The 14,400-nt window shown below is 40.4% G+C and overlaps 1 protein-coding gene and 1 pseudogene across 1 annotated transcript in view; one reads left to right on the top strand and one right to left on the bottom strand.

Moving 5' to 3' along the window:
- The window catches only part of LOC129624634 (ATP-binding cassette sub-family C member 4-like), a 369,352-nt gene that overhangs the window by 202,657 nt on the left and 152,295 nt on the right, over nt 1–14,400 (bottom strand). The window lies entirely within an intron of this gene.
- LOC129624809 (glutamyl-tRNA(Gln) amidotransferase subunit A, mitochondrial-like) lies at nt 722–2,241 on the top strand (annotated as a pseudogene).

The following is a 14,400-nucleotide window of genomic DNA, read 5'->3' as shown; positions in this document are numbered from 1 at the left end:
GGAACTCCAGTTACATCGAAACATGACTTTATTTGGAATTAGGGTCTGATTAAGATGCAATCATACTGGAGTCAGGTTGGCCCTAAATCCAATATGACTGATGTCCTTATAAGGAGACAAACAGTCAGAAAACAGCCACCTGAAGAAAATGGAAACTGGAGTGGTGGCAGTTAAAAACCAAGGAACCCAAGGTTTGCCTGCAACCACCAAAATCTAGAAGAGGCAAAGAAAGATTCTCCCTGTGACCAGAATTCAGAGGGATCAGTGACCCTGCTGACACCTTGATTTCAGACTTCCAACCTCCACAACTGGGAAACAATAAATTTATATTGTTTTAACCACCTGGTTTGTAGTACTTGGTTATGGCAGTCCCAGAAAACAGATACAAAGCCTTACAAGGTTTCTTGCATGAGTGAAAAACAAACTATATTTCTGTGAAAAGTGGCTTTGCCATGCGTAATTCTAGGACCTATAGGCACAGAATCTTAACCAACACAGGGGGCAACTGAAACAAACATGTGATGATGTTCGAAAAAGAAAATGGACATGAATAGTAACCTACTACCCTAAACCTCATAAATAGCCTTCAAGTCCTTGACACCCTTATGTATTGTGCCATAAAGCTACAAATTTGATAAACACCTTCTACTTCAAAAGAACAGCTGTTCTTCTTCCTCCTTTGTCACCAGGCCCTGGTGGTGGCAGGCAGGGCACAAGGACCATGTTGGGTTGGACCCTCCAAGAAGTTTCTTTGGCACTAGAACAAGGCCAAGTTACTCCAACTGAGCTCTGTCAAGGATAGCTCTCCTTTATCAAGAAGACCAAGTTACTGCATCAGAAGAGGTGGTCTTAAAGCAAGTTGAAGAATCAGAGAAAAGATATAAGGTCACTCACTGGGGGATTTAGATGAAATTCCTATTGCAGTAAAAGACAACTTTAGCACATCTGGCATTGAGACAACATGTGCATCAAACATACTGAAAAGTTAAGTATCACCTTAAATTCCACAGAGGTTGCTGGATCAGGGCGCTCTGTTAATGGTAAAAACAAACTTACATGAGTCTGCTATGGGATACAGAAGCACAGATGGCATTTTTGGACCAGTTATAAACCCATGGAGTTATTCAAACAATATAGAGAAAAGAGGAAGCAGAAGTCTCATGGTGAGAATAAGGATTCAAATTGGCTTATAACTGGAGGAAGCTCAGGAGGGAGTGCAGTGGCTGTGTCAGCATTCACTTGCTTCGTTGCTTTAGGACCAGATTCCAGAGGATCAATCAGCAATCCAGCTGCCCACTATGAGGTTGTTGGTTTAAAATCCAGCTATGACTTAGTTTCTTGTCATGGCCTCATTCCCCTGGTGAATTCAATGATGTGCCCAGAATCTTAACTAGATGCGTGGATGATGCACCAAAGTGTTGAGTATACTAGCTGGGCAGGATCTCTAAGATTCTACCACAATTCAAGATCCTGCTAAAACCATTTATGCTTCCCAGGTTAACAGATGTGAGCAAACGATGTATAGGAATTCCAAAGGAATATCTTATACCAGAATTGTCAAGTGAAGTACAATCTCTTTGGTCCAAAGCTGCTAATCTCTTTGAGTCTAAGGGGGCCAAAGTAATTGAAGTGTCCCTGCCCCAACCAGTTATTCAATTGTCTGCTACCATGTACTATGTACATCAGAAGTGGCATCAAATATGGCAAGATTTGATAGGTTAGAATATGGTCACTGATTTGACATTGATGTGTCTACTGAAGCCATGTATGCTGCAACTAAACAAGAAGGGTTCAATGATGTGGTGTGGGGAAGAATCCTCTCAGGAAACTTTCTTATTCAAAGAAAATTATGAGAACTATTTTATCAAAGCAGAGAAAGTGAGATGACTCATTACTAATGATTTTGTGAATGTTTTTAACTCTGGAGTAGATGTTTTGCTAACTTCCACTACCTTGAGTGAGGCAGTGCCATACACAAAGTGCATCAAAGAAGACAACAGAACATGAATTGCCGAGGGTGATATTTTTACACAGACTGTAATATGGCAGAATTGCCAGTGGTGAGTGTCCCTATGGCCCTGTCAAGCCAAGGATTGTCAATAGGACTGCAGTTTAATGGTTGTGCATTTTGTGACCAGCTGCTTTTTTACAGTTTGAAAATGGTTTGAAAAACAAGTACGGTTTCCTGTTACTCAACTTATCAAACTAATGGATGATTGTTCATCAAACTGTGAAAATTAAATGTTATCTCTGCTTCTCTAAAATAGTAGTAATAACTATACCATGCAAATTATTATGACTTTTAAAGCTTTTATATTCTAGACAATTCAAGTGATCTTGTAATTTGGTTCATTGTCAGTACAGTCATTCCTTGAAATCACTTTTTAAAATTCTTGTGATGTAGTTAATTATAAAAAATCTGTCAGCATTTATTAAGCATCCACTAAGTATAAACAAAGTATAGGATTTCTATTATAATACAATATACCTGTTCCTGAAAAATGATGCATTCTGCAAAAATGATCATTAAAAACAATGCTGCCTACAATAAAAGTAAGCTTAGGGGTAAATCTTTCAAAACGTCTACATCTTTGCAACCAAAGCACTAACAAAATCACTGGTACACTTATTTTTGACAAAGGAGGCAAGAACACACAATGGGGCAAAGATAGTTTCCTCAAAAAGTACTGCTGGGGAAACTGGATAGTTACATGAAAAAGAATGAAATTAAAATACTTCCTAACACCATACAAAAAGATAAACTCAAAATGGATTAAAGATCTAAATATAAGACCATAAACTATAGAATATTAGAGGAAAACATAGGCAGAACACTATGACATAAATCACAGCAAGATCCTCTATGACCCATCTCCTACAGTAAAGGAAATAAAAAAATAAATTAACAATGGGACCTAAGTAAATTTAAAACCTTTTGCACAGTAAAGGAAACTGTAAAAAAGGTGAAAAGACAACCCTCAGAATGGGAAAAAATAATAGCAAATAAAAGAACTGACAAGGGTTAATTTCAAAAATATACAAGCAGCTTATACAAATCAATACCAGAAAAACAAATAGCCCAATCAAAAAGTGGGCAAAAGCCCTAAGCAGACATTTCTCCAAAGAAAAGATATAGATGGCTAATAATTACATGAAAAGATGTTCAACGTCATTCATTACTTAGTTCAGTTCAGTTCAGTCGCTCAGTCATGTCCAACTCTCTGCAACCCCATGAATCGCAGCACGCCAGGCCTCCCTGACCCTCACAAACTCCCGGAGTTCACCCAAACTCATGTGCATTGAGTCGGTGATGCCATCCAGGCATCTCATCCTCTGTCGTCCCCTTCTCCTCCTGTTCTCAATCTTTCCCAGCATCAGGAATTGGAACTATGCAAAATATTCAAAAAAGTACTAATATTTTTACCTGTTCAGGCCCCAAAAAACAACCTGCAACTTTACAACCTTTAGTTGCAGATATCCCTATTAATTTATGGAGACGAGATCTATTGATGCAATGGACAGCTTAGGTAACAATTCTTACTATATCTTCTCAAGCTAAACAAATTATGGTAAATATGGGATACAATCCTGTTTAAAATGCACAGGCTTTTTAGTGGAGGCCACTGCTGGATCATCGAAAAAGCAAGAGAGTTCCAGAAAAACATCTATTTCTGCTTTATTGACTATGCCAAAGCCTTTGACTGTGTGGATCACAATAAACTGTGGAAAATTCTGAAAGAGATGGGAATACCCGACCACCTGACCTGCCTCTTGAGAAATTTGTATGCAGGTCAGGAAGCAACAGTTAGAACTGGACATGGAACAACAGACTGGCTCCAAATAGGAAAAGGAGTACATCAAGGCTGTATATTGTCACCCTGCTTATTTAACTTCTATGCAGAGTACACCATGAGAAACACTGGGCTGGAAGAAGCATAAGCTGGAATCAAGATGGCCGGGAGAAATATCAATAACCTCAGATATGCAGATGACACCACCCTTATGGCAGAAAGTGAAGAGGAACTCAAAAGCCTCTTGATGAAGGTGAAAGAGGAGAGTGAAAAAGTTGGCTTAAAATTCAACATTCAGAAAACGAAGATCATGGCATCTGGTCCCATCACTTCATGGGACTAGATGGGGAAACAGTGGAAACAGTGTCAGACTTTATTTCTTTGGGCTCCAAAATCACTGCAGATGGTGACTGTAGCCACGAAATTAAAAGACGCTTACTCCTTGGAAGGAAAGTTATAACCAACCTATACAGCATATTCAAAAGCAGAGACATTAGTTTGCCAACAAAGGTCCGTCTAGTCAAGGCTATGGTTTTTCCAGTGGTCATGTATTGATGTGAGAGTTGGATTGTGAAGAAAGCTGAGTGCCGAAGAACTGATGCTTTTGAACTGTGGTGTTGGAGAAGACTCTTGAGAGTCCCTTGGACTGCAAGGAGATCCAACCAGTCTATTCTGAAGGAGATCAGTCCTGGGATTTCTTTGGAAGGAATGATGCTAAAGCTGAAACTCCAGTACTTTGGCCACCTCATGAGAAGAGTTGACTCATTGGAAAAGACTCTGATGCTGGGAGGGATTGTGGGCAGGAGGAGAAGGGGACGACAGAGGATGAGATGGCTGGATGGCATCACTGACTCGATGGATGTGAGTCTGAGTGAACTCCGGGAGTTGGTGATGGACAGGGAGGCCTAGCGTGCTGCGATTCATGGGGTCGCAAAGAGTCAGACACAACTGAGTGACTGAACTGAACTGAACTGAACTGGCAAACAACAAAAACAGCACTTAAGTTGACATGGAAATCTGATGAGCCTTGGACAGACCAGTGGCCCCTATCACATGAAAAGTTACAGGCTCTTGAACGGCTAGTAGAGGAACAAGTATCTCTTAATCATATTGCTTCAACTACCAGTCCTTGGAATTCTCCTGTCTTTGTTATTAAGAAGAAATCTGGGAAATGGAGAATGTTAACTGATTTAAGAAAAATTAATGCTTAATCAAACCTACGGGTGCTTTACAACCAGGCATTCCGTCACCTTCTATGATATCACGAAATTGGAAAATAAAAATCATTGATCTTAAAGATTGTTTTTATACTATTCCTCTACAAGAATTTAATGCTCTCCATTTTGCTTTTACTATACCATCAATTAATAATAATAATAATAATAATAAACAGTGTCTCGATATTACTGGAAGGTATTGCCACAAGGAATGCTTAATAGTCCTACATTATGTCAATTATACATCTCCCAACCACTTAAATTTATTAGAAAACAATTCCCTCATGTTTTTATTATCCACTATATGAATGATATTCTTTTAGCTTCTCCTTCTGCTGAGGAACTTCAACGTATTTTCTTAAATACAGAGATTAAAGTAAAAGAATATGGGTTATATATTGCTGTTGATAAATCACAAGAGCAGGAACCATATACCTATTTAGGATATATATTGCAAATAAATATTATTAAACCACAAAAAAATACAAATTCAAACTGATTCCTTGAAAATTTTAAATGATTTTCAGAAATTATTTAGGAGATATAAATTGGTTACAACCATCTTTAGGAATTCCCAATCATTCCTTAACACATATATTTCAAATCCTGCAAGGAGAATCTGATTTAAACAGACCCCGTATACTAACAGAATAGGCTAAACAGAAATTTAATCTTGTAAATCAAGCTATACAACAGAGACAACTTAAACAAGTAGATCTGACTGTTCCAATTTCTTTACTTATTCTTCCTGCTTTAGATTCCCCTACAGGAATATTATGATAACTGCAGGGTATCCTTGAATGGGGAATTTTATCCCACACTCCTAAGAAAATAATGACTACTTATATAATGCTTATTTCCTTTCTTATTTCAAAAATGAGATCCAGATGTATACAACTTTCTGGTTATGATCCACATGAATTGTTTTTCCTTTCACTAATGATCAAATCCATAGATTATTTGTTACCAGTATGGACTGGCAAATCACCATTGCTGATTTCATAGGTGAGGTTCATAACCATTTTCCAAAGTCACCTTTGATTACTATTGCTGCTAAACACAAATGGATAATTCCTATTATTACTAAAATAATTCCTCTTCCTCATGCCCCCATGTATTTTACTGACACAAAACTCTCAAAGCTGGTTATACTGTACCCACAACAAAGGTTTGTCAATCTACCCCAGCCTCTGTTCAACAAGATGAATTAGAGGTTATTGTTACCTTATTACAGGATGTTTCTACAGCTTTAAATATTATATCAGATTCTCAAGATGCTATACAGATAACACAAATCATTGAAACCATATCTCTACAAAAGGCTTATTCTAAATCATCTATTATTACAATGTTATCTCAATTACAAAATCTAGTAAGGCTTCATTCTGCCCCTTTTTACATTACACATATCAGATCTCATTCTAAATTGCTTGGACCATTGGCAAAGGGCAATGATTCCATCAACTCTTTGTTAATTGCTTTTCTTACTCATTATGAATTTCATCAACTCACTCATATAAATATACATGGCTTGATGAATAAATTTCAATTATCCAGATAAGAGGACAGAAATATTGTTTCTGCCTGCCCTACATATATTCTTGGTTACCACATTCCTACAACTACAGGGGTTAATCCCAGAGGCCTTTATCCCAATGATATGTGGCAGACTGATGTTACTCATGTCCCTTCTTTTGGACATTTGGGAGCTGTTCATGTTTCTGTGGATACATATTCGGGCATGATTTATGCTTCTGCTCATTCTGAAGAAACATCTGCTCGTGTTATCTCAAGTTTTTTGCAGGCCTTTTCTTACATGGGCCTACCAAAACATGTTAAAACTGATAATGGCCCTGCATATGTGAGTCATGGTTTTGCAAAATTTTTATCTGATTGGAATATTTCTCATTCTACAGGTATTCCATATAATTCTCAAGACCACTCATTGTGGTCTTGAACACACTCATCATACTCTGAAAAATATGTTTTTTAAACAGAAAGGGGGAGAAAAGTATGGCATACTGATGACACCAAAAGAGAAATTAGCCCAAGCTAATTTACTTTAAAATTTTTGGATTTACAATTGGATCATACAACGCCAGCAGTAACATTGCATTTTCAGAATACCATCCTTAGTGAAAATTATATTCCTGGTCAAATGATTGCAGATAATACTCCGGTATGGTTGGAAAATGCTATGAACAATTGGTGTAAGGGCTTTAGACTTAAGAAAGGATGAGGTTATACTCTTGTCATTTCAGATGATGGACAACACCATTGGATACCAGGAACGCATGTCAAAGTAAGGAAAGAAGAGGACATGGTTTGACATTGATCCTTCTGGAGAGCCACCAGTGATGGGGATAACAAGACTGATGATCAGCAATGGCCCTGAACCAGCTCCAAGGACCAAAAAAGCCAAACCACCCACTTGGGGTCAGTTGAAATTGACCATTGAATAGGAAAAATTGGTCAAAGAACACGGACAGCCTTTGACCTCAGCTACCTTGTTCTTGGCTATGTTATCTGTGGTAACTACCACAGTAGGTGCCAATCATACTTATTGGGCATATGTTCCCAATCCTCCCCTATTAAGGCCAATTATGTGGGAGGATTCTTCTTTTCCAATTTTCATAAATGACTCTCCATGGTTACCCAGATCTTTTGACTGAGCCTTCCTTTAAAACCAAAAGAGACACGACAACTTTCAAATGTTAGTGTTAATTATACTGTGGGAAGAGATCTTACCCCTATATGTATGGGAGTGGAAACTCATTGTCTTAAAAGAGGATTACAAAGATGGTTATCTATAGTTAAAGAACCTCAAGGGACCAAAACTCATTTTTTCTTATTAGAAGCATTTCCTTTAATATCACAAGAGAAAATACTACTATGTTTCCATCCCATCTACTGAAATGTATTATTTCTATAAAATCTGGAGTAGAACATTGGGTACAATGGAAATTACGGAAAGCTAATACTGGACACATTATGGCCAATACTTCTGATGGAGAAATTACTGATTGGAGTCCCAAAGGAGATCCTTTGGACAAAAATAATAATTTGGATGGAACAACAGACTGGTTCCAAATAGGAAAAGGAGTTCGTCAAGGCTGTATATTGTCACCCTGTTTATTTAACTTATATGCAGAGTACATCATGAGAAACACTGGACTGGAAGAAACACAAGCTGGAATCAAGATTGCCGGGAGAAATCTCAATGACCTCAGATATGCAGATGACACCACCCTTATGGCAGAAAGTGAAGAGGAACTCAAAAGCCTCTTGATGAAAGTGAAAGTGGAGAGTGAAAAAGTTGGCTTAAAGCTCAACATTCGGAAAACGAAGATCATGGCATCCGGTCCCACCACTTCATGGGAAATAGGTGGGGAAACAGTGGAAACAGTGTCAGACTCTATTTTTCTGGGCTCCAGAATCACTACAGATGGTGACTGCAGCCATGTAATTAAAAGACGCTTACGCCTTGGAAGGAAAGTTATGATCAACCTAGATAGCATATTCAAAAGCAGAGACATTACTTTGCCAACAAAGGTTCATCTAGTCAAGGCTATGGTTTTTCCTCTGGTCATGTATGGATGTGAGAGTTGGACTGTGAAGAAGGCTGAGTGCCAAAGAATTGATGCTTTTGAACTGTGGTGTTGGAGAAGACTCTTGAGAGTCCCTTGGACTGCAAGGAGATCCAACCAGTCTATTCTGAAGGAGAACAGTCCTGGGATTTCTTTGGAAGGAATGATGCTGAAGCTGAAACTCCAGTACTTTGGCCACCTCATGTGAAGAGTTGACTCATTGGAAAAGACTCTGATGCTGGGAGAGATTGGGGGCAGGAGGAGAAGGGGACGACAGAGGATGAGATGGCTGGATGGCATCACTGACTCAATGGACGTGAGTCTGAGTGAACTCCGGGAGTTGGTGAGGGACAGGGAGGCCTGGCGTGCTGTGATTCATCGGATCACAAAGAGTCGGACACGACTGAGCGTCTGATCTGATCTGATATTGTTAAACAATACTTTAGACTCTATCAATAACATTGTTATTAGCTCTATATATTGGCATGGAGGGAGTTTCTCCCCTCCCTTACCTAAATTACCTTGTTTGCCTTTACATTCAGAATTGTAGAAAATATCAGCTGCCTTCCAACCCATAACAGCATGGAAGGGGCAGTTTAACTCAATAGCATCTGGTCATTCCTTACATTTTGATAAAAATTCAACCCATTGGATTAAAGCATCTGTTCATTTACCTTTTGTATTTTTGACAGGACCTAACTTTTTATAATTCCTCTTCTGGGTTACTTGTCAAAATTGTTCCTTTTACACTTGTATCAATTCTTCTCTCCAGTTTCAGAATGACTGTTCTCTATATATTCTAAAAATCAGATCTGGAGTATGGCTTCCTGTAAAAATGAATAGACCATGGCAGGATACCCCCACAGTCTATATTGTAGAAGAAATCCTTAAGAAAGTGTTAAAACACACTAAATGGTTTATTGGACTGTTAATTGCTGCCATGTTAGGAGTTATTTCTATAGCTACTACAGCAGCTGTAGCAAGAGTGGCATTACTTCAGAGTGAACAGACTGTGCCCTTTGTGCAAGAATGGCATACTCTGATGTTCCTTGCTCTACCCAGAGAAAAACGGATGGAAAATTAGCTGCACAAATGGCTGATTTACAACAGGTTGCTATACTACTAGGTGATCGAGTAAATAGTATGCAAAAACAGATTCGTCTTAAGTGTGATTGGAACATAACTTCTTTTTGTGTCACTCCTCACAAATATAATGAATCTGCATTTCATTGAGACAAAGTTAAACAACAACCGCTTAAGTCAAGGTAATATATCTCTGGATATTAATAACTTACAACAAGATATTATGGAAACTTTCTCTCAGAAACTACACCTTTTGCAAGGATCTAATCTGCTGGAAGCAGCAGCAATGGGATTTCTCAATTAAATCGCATTCCACACTTGACAACTATCGGAGAATCAATTTATGTTAATTTTCATATGTCTTTTTCTCTGTTTCTACATAGTCTGGTGGTGAATCACCAAGAAAGTCAACGGACAACAGCAATTAGTGACTATCGCTTTGGCTTCGATGATCAACAATAATCATAAAAAATAAGCTTCTAGAAAAGGGGCGGGGGGGGGATATGTAGGGAATATGCTATGCACAGGCCTGTACTATAATTAACAAGGCTTCTTTGAAAAATAAGAATGACTTTCTCATGACCTCCAGGCAAAGGGCCGGGAGCAGTAAAAAGTAAATCGTGAGAAAACATCTTGAAAACAAGATGCTGAAGTAGTGATGTGATTGATGGAAAAATATTAGTGACTGTTCTCCTGAACAGAGCCTTGAGGGAGTTGCTGAGAAAGGTCGTCACTAGCTGAAGGGCTAAACATAGTTATGATAGGCCTGAAGGTTTGACATTGAGGACTGTGCATTGTATGTCATTTATCCCCGATCTGAAATTGTAAAAAACAGATGTCTTTAGAGCACACACAAGAAAGTAGATGTTAGCAATAAAAAGCCTGCAAGGATCAGGATCTTGGCTTTTGCCTGCAAATGGCATCAGCCCCCTGATCCTCACCTTATTTCTGAGTCTTACTTTTCTTTATTCTTCTGCGGCACCGCTCCCTCATGTCAGTTTGTTGTTGGGCTGGTCCCAGCACCTAACCAGGAAACCTTGAAAACCACTCGTCCAACCCCACCCACAGGGAGCTAGCTTCACAAAAAGAGGAACTACAAACTTCCAGCCTACAGAAAGGCCACCCCAAACACAGCAATCTAAACAAAATGAAAAGGCAAAGAAATATACAGCAGGTAAAGGAACATGATAAATGCCCATCAAACCAAACAAAAGAGGTGGAGATAGGGAGAATACCTGGAGAAGAATTCAGAATAATGATAGGAAAGATGGTCCACCATCTTGAAAACAAAATGGAGTTGCAGATAAATAGACTAGAGACAAGGATTGAGAAGATGCAAGAAATGTTTAACAAAGACCTAGAAGAAATAAAGAAGAGTCAATCAATAATGAATATTGCAATAACTGAGATCAAAATCACTCTGGAGGAAACCAACAGTAGAATAACTGAGGCAGAAGATAGGATAGGTGAGGTGGAAGATAGAATGATGGAAATCAATGAAGCAGAGAGGAAAAAAGAAAAAAGAACTACAAGAAATGAGGACAACCTCAGAGACCTCTGGGACAATGTTAAACGCCCAACATTTGAACCATAGGAGTCCCAGAAGAAAAAAAAAAAAAGAAAGAAAGGAAGGCCATGAGAAAATATTCAAGGAGATAATAGTTGAAAATTTCCCTTAAATGGGGGAGGAAATAGCCACCCAAGTCAAGAAACACAGAGTCCCAAACAGGATAAACCCAAGGATAAAGACCCTAAGACACATATTAATCAAACTAATGAAGATCAAACACAAAGAGCAAATATTAAAAGCAGCAAGGGAAAAACAACAAATAACATCCCCATTAGGATAAGAGCTGATCTTTCAATAGAAACTCTTCAGGCCAGAAGGGAATGGCTGTTGCTGCTACTGCTAAGTCACTTCAGTCGTGTCCGACTCTGTGTGACCCCATAGACGGTGGCCCACCAGGCTCCCCCATCCCTGGGATTCTGCAGGCAAGAACGCTGGAGTGGGTTGCCATTTCCTTCTCCAATGCATGAAAGGGAAAAGTGAAAGTGAAGTCGCTTAGTCGTGTCCGACTCTTCACGACCCCATGGTCTGCAGCCTACCAGGCTCCTCCATCCATGGAATTTTCCAGGCAAGAGTACTGGAGTGGGGTGCCATTGCCTTCTCCAAAGGGAATGGCAGGACATACTTAAAGTGATGAAAGAGAAAAATGTACTGTCAGGAGCCGCGTTAGGCATTACTGACAAAATGGAGGCACGGCCACAGACCCCTCTCCTCATTCCGCAGGCACGGCCCCGGTATGAAGGAGTTACACTTTGTAATTCTGACCTGTCTTTTCCTCTCCTCAGCTGAGATGACTGAAAAGGAATATTAAGGTGCTTATTGTTCTTGAGAGGAGCATGAGAAGGCACAAAGCCTTCTGCAGCTGTGCTCAGAAAATAATTCATAATGTTACATTGTCATTTGTGCAAGCATTTTTTACAAAAGAGTGTTCCAGGATAAGCACATAGGCCATAGCTTGAGGCCATGGGAGGGATTACTATTTGAAGCCTATTTGTGAGGAGAATAGCGCAGGCGGCTGCGACCGGTGCGCCATAGCGCAGGCGGCTGCGAACAGCCAAGAGGAGCTACCCCGCGTCCGAGGTCAGGGGGGTGGCCGAGAGGCGATACCCAGCATCTGAGGTCAGGGGCGGCGGCCAGGAGGAGCAACCCAGGCCCGAGGCCACGGGCGGCAGCCGGGAGGAGATACCCCACGCCCCAAGCCAGAGGCCAGGGGTGACGGGCCAGACGAGCTACCCCACGCCCCAAAGCCCGAGGCCAAGGGCAGCGGCAGGGAGGAGCAACCGCACGACTGAGGCCAGGGGCGGTGGCCGGGAGGACCAACCCCACGTTCAAGGAGCAGTGGCTGCGCGGGAGCAGGAGGGCCTAGAGGAGCTATCCCACATTGAAGGTCAGGAAGGGAGGTGGTGAGGAGATACCCCTCGTCCAAGGTAAGGAGCAATGGCTGTGCTTTGCTGGAGCAGCCGTGAAGAGATACCCCATGCCCAAGGTAACAGAAACCCAAGTAAGATGGTAGGTGTTGCAAGAGGGCATCAGAGGGCAAACACACTGAAACCATACTCACAGAAAACTAGTCAATCTAATCACACTAGGACCACAGCCTTGTCTAACTCAATGAAACTAAGCCATGCCCGTGAGGCAACCCAAGACGGGCAGGTCATAGTGGAGAGATCTGACAGAATGTGGTCCACTGGAGAAGGGAATGGAAAACCACTTCAGTATTCTTGCCTTGAGAACCCCATGAATAGTATGAAAAGGCAAAATGAAAGGATACTGAAAGAGAAACTCCCCAGGTCAGTAGGTGCCCAATATGCTACTGGAGATCAGTGGAGAAATAACTCCAGAAAGAAGGAAGGGATGGAGCCAAAGCAAAAACATTACCCATCTGGGGATGTGACTGCTGATAGAAGCAAGGTACGATGCTGTAAAGAGCAATATGGCATTGGAACCTGGAATGTCAGGTCCACAAATCAAGAAATTGGAAGTGGTCAAACAAGAGATGGCAAGAGTGAATGTCGACATTCTAGGAATCAGCGAACTGAAATGGACTGGAATGGGTGAATTTAATTCAGATGACCACTGTATCTACTACTGCGGGCAGGAATCCCTCAGAAGAAATGCAGTGGTCATCAAGGTCAACAAAAGAGTCCAAAATGCAGTACTTGGATGCAATCTCAAAAATGACAGAATGATCTCTGTTCGTTTCCAAGGCAAACCATTCAATATCACAGTAATCCAAGTCTATGCCCCAACCAGTAACGCTGAAGAAGCTAAAGTTGAACAGTTCTATGAAGACCTACAAGACCTTTTAGAACTAACACCCAAAAAAGATGTCCTTTTCATTATAGGGGACTGGAATGCAAAAGTAGGAAGTCAAGAAACACCTGGAGTAACAGGCAAATTTGGCCTTGGAATACGGAATGAAGCAGGGCAAAGACTAATAGAGTTTTGCCAAGAAAATGCACTGATCATAACAAACACCCTTTTCCAACAACACAAGAGAAGGCTCTATACATGGACTTCACCAGATGGTCAACACCGAAATCAGGTTGATTATACTCTTTGCAGCCAAAGATGGAGAAGCTCTATACAGTCAGCAAAAACAAGACCAGGAGCTGACTGTGGCTCAAACCATGAACTCCTTATTGCCAAATTCAGACATAAATTGAAGAAAGTAGGGAAAACCACTAGAACATTCAGGTATGACCTAAATCGAATCCCTTAGGATTATACAGTGGAAGTGAGAAATAGATTTAAGGGCCTAGATTTGATAGAGTGCCTGATGAACTATGGAATGAGGTCCGTGACATTGTACAGGAGACAGGGATCAAGACCACTCCCATAGAAAAGAAATGCAAAAAAGCAAAATGGCTGTCTGGGGAGGCCTTACGAATAGCTGTGAAAAGAAGAGAAGCGAAAAGCAAAGGAGAAAAGGAAAGATATAAACATCTGAATGCAGAGTTCCAAAGAATAGCAAGAACAGATAAGAAAGCCTTCTTCAGTGATCAATGCAAAGAAATAGAGGAAAACAACAGAATGGGAAAGACTAGGGATCTCTTCAAGAAAATCAGAGATACCAAAGGAAAATTTAATGCAAAGATGAGCTCGATAAAGGACAGAAATGGGATGGACCTAACAGAAGCAGAAGATATTAAGAA

The sequence above is a fragment of the Bubalus kerabau genome, chromosome 12 (genome assembly GCF_029407905.1).
Source record: "Bubalus kerabau isolate K-KA32 ecotype Philippines breed swamp buffalo chromosome 12, PCC_UOA_SB_1v2, whole genome shotgun sequence".
NCBI classification, from domain to species: domain Eukaryota; kingdom Metazoa; phylum Chordata; class Mammalia; order Artiodactyla; family Bovidae; genus Bubalus; species Bubalus kerabau.
This window is presented reverse-complemented; position numbering and strand designations above follow the sequence as displayed.